Genomic DNA, 3,691 nt, shown 5'->3' on the forward strand with positions numbered 1-3,691 from the left:
CTAAGTCCGTAGTTAAGGCACCATATGAGATGTGGACTGGGAAGACTCCCAGTTTGTCTTTTCTGAAGATTTGGGGTTGTGAGGTTTACGTCAAGCGACTACAGTCGGATAAACTCACTCCAAAATCGGACAAGTGCATGTTCGTGGGATATCCAAAGGAAACTTTGGGATATTACTTTTACCACCGGTCAGAGGGCAAAGTGTTTGTCGCCCGGAACGGTGTGTTCTTAGAGAAAGAGTTTCTCAAAAGAGAGAAAAGTAAACAAAAGGTGTATCTTGAAGAAGTTCAGGATGAGCCAGTGGGACAAGATTCAACAAGCGATGCTAATGTAGCAGAACAAGTTGAGACGTCTATGGCAAGAGAAACACCACCACAACCACGAAGGTCAGCAAGGCTTCGCGAGGCACGAGGAGAAGTGCTATTGTTGGGCAATGGGGAAGTGTTGTTGTTAGACAACGACGAACCTGCAACATATTCAGAAGCGATGATGGACCCAGATTCCGAGAAATGGCATGTCGCCATGAGATCCGAGATAGATTCCATGGGAGAAAATCAAGTTTGGAACTTGGTTGACCCGCCTGATGGTGTTAGACCTATAGAATGCAAATGGATCTATAAGAAGAAGAAAGACATGGATGGAAATGTTCACATCTATAAGGCTCGACTTTTTGCAAAGGGTTTTCGACAAGTTCAAGGAGTTGACTATGACGAGACATTCTCGCCAGTAGCGATGCTTAAATCTATTCGGATCATTCTAGCTATTGCCGCATATTTCGATTATGAGATTTGGCAGATGGATGTCAAAATAGCTTTCCTTAATGGAAACCTAGATGAGGACGTGTATATGATACCGCCCGAGGGTTTTGTCGATCCGATCAATGCTGGAAAGATATGCAAACTTCAGAAATCCATTTATGGGTTGAAGCAAGCATCTCGGAGTTGGAACATTCGTTTTGATGAAGTGATCAAAGGGCTTGGTTTTCATCAGAATGAAGAAGAAGCTTGTGTTTACAAGAAGGAAAGTGGGAGCGCTGTTGTATTTCTGATCTTGTATGTGGATGACATATTATTGATTGGGAATGACATTCCTATGCTGGAGTCCGTCAAGGCTTCACTGAAAAAGAGTTTTTCTATGAAGGACTTAGGGGAAGCAGCATATATTTTGGGCATAAGGATCTATAGAGATAGGTCGAAGAGGCTTATAGGATTAAGTCAAGATACGTACATTGACAAGGTTTTGAAACGGTTCAACATGGAACAGTCCAAGAAAGGTTTCATACCTATGTCACATGGTAAACACCTTAGCCAGATGCAATGTCCTGCGACGGCTAATGAGCGAGAGCGCATGAGTAAGGTACCATACGCCTCAGCGATTGGATCAATCATGTATGCCATGATAAGTACACGCCCAGATGTTTCATACGCTATAAGTGCTACGAGTAGATACCAGGCTGATCCAGGTGAGGATCACTGGACAGCGGTAAAAGGCATTCTTAAGTACTTAAGAAGGACTAAAGATATGTTCCTGGTATATGGGGGTAAGGAGGAGCTCGTTGTAACTGGTTACACCGATGCTAGCTTCCAAACTGACCCAGACGAGTTAAAATCGCAATCAGGTTTTGTGTTCACAATAAATGGTGGTGTTGTTAGTTGGAAGAGTTCCAAACAGGAGACTGTGACTGATTCTACAACAGAAGCCGAGTACATTGCAGCTTCTGAATCTGCGAAGGAAGGTGTTTGGATAAGAAAGTTCCTCATCGAGCTTGGTGTGTTTCCTAATGCATCTAGCCCATTGAACCTCTACTGTGACAACAATGGGGCTATTGCGCAAGCTAAGGAGCCAAGGAACCACCAGAAAAACAAACACGTACTGCGGAAGTTTCACCTCATACGGGAATTCATTAGGCGGGGTGAGATAAAGATATGAAAAATACATACGGATTTGAATGTTGCTGATCCTTTGACAAAACCTCTTCCACAACCTAAGCATGAGGCACACGTGAGATCTATGGGTATTAGATATCTTCTAGATTAACTCTAGTGCAAGTGGAAGACTGTTAGAAATATGCCCTAGAGATAATCATAGAGATGAGCATATTTCTTTGTATCCATGATATATATATTGCTTAATTGAATATCCATGGAAGGCACCTTGTATTGATTAGCAATTATGTGAATTGTTTGTGAGATTCTTTACTTATATGGTTATTCTAAATGATGTCCCTAGTCAGAGTCGATGACTAGCACATGTATTAGTTGATGACTACATTTCACAAGTCATGAACATGGAGATGTTAAATTAATAATGTGGGCGCATGTATGACATGAGGCTGGACCGACCCAACGTGAGATATTGTAATATAGTTCTCTTCTTGCAACATGAATACTGTATCCTTAGACCTGAGATTGTCGCATGTTCTCAAGATGTGAATTGACTTACTTAGGGACTATCAAACGCTATCCCGTAACTGGGTAGTTATAAAGGTAGTTTTGGGTTTGTCAGGAAGCATGCTATGAGGCATGGTCAGTCAAGATGGAATTTGTCCCTCTCTTTGTGAGAGAGATATCTCTGGGCCCCTCGAGTGATTGGATCAAGAAATGCATGGCCGTGCTAGGGTTAAGAGTTAACCATTGAAAGGATTCCAATTCACAGTATCGAGAAAGAGAGGTCAGCTTAGAGCCAGACCAAATATCATGAGACAAAGGGAACAACATGTACTTAATGTCGCAATGGTTCGTCTGATATGATCTTTACGTACACATAGGAGTTGACATGTCTTGCTAGAGGCCGCTGTCAATTATTGGGCCAAGTAAGAGTACTTGGGCTATGTCTATTTGTACGTGAACCTATAGGGTCACACACTTAAGGGGAAGGAAGCCTAATTCGGATTAGATCCGAAATTAGACTGGGCTTTAGGGTTAATGATGGGCCTCGGCGTCAGAAGCCCACCATAACGCCTATATAATGAGGGGCGGGGGCGCGGTTAAGGATAACCTAATTCGCCACCTGCGAACTAACAGCCGCCGCCCACCTCTCGCCCTCGCCAAGCCGCCGTCGCGAACCTAGCAGTTCGGTACGCGGCGCTTCCTCCCTGTACGTGTGGATACCTCGGAGGTGCTGCATCTGGAGCACTTGGACGAACTGTGCGAGGACGTGAAGGACGCCGGCGACTGCTGTCACACCCGGTTTTAGAAGGCAAACCGAATGCGAACCATGTACGTGCCAGGATCAGTTATTCACGTACACAGCAGTTACATAATATGGACATCATCACACAGTGCTCAAAATAGTATTAAAAGGGGAAATAATCGATTACATCATACGTCTGAGACGTCCATATAGTTCTTACAATAAATCAAAGTGCGGAAAAGAAACGTAGATAACACGGCCTTCACAGGCAGCCGACTGGGGGTTGCCGCTAACCCACACCTAGAACTCGTCGTAATCTTGGAACTCCTGGAAGTCTCCTTCCACAGCTTCATCTTCTCCTGAGCAGTGGTTGCAATGCTGACAACCTGGGGGGAGGGGGGGTTTGGTGTGTAGAGCAAGGGTGAGTACACATCAACATACTCAGCAAGTATCCTGTTTGGCTGTAGTGGACTAGCTTTATGTGGGGATAAGTCAAGCAGTTGCTTTTAGTTGGTCAGATTATTATTTACTAGTAGAAAGCCAAGTTTTAGCATTAACCC

The sequence above is a fragment of the Zea mays genome, chromosome 3 (assembly GCF_902167145.1).
Source record: "Zea mays cultivar B73 chromosome 3, Zm-B73-REFERENCE-NAM-5.0, whole genome shotgun sequence".
NCBI classification, from domain to species: Eukaryota; Viridiplantae; Streptophyta; class Magnoliopsida; order Poales; family Poaceae; genus Zea; species Zea mays.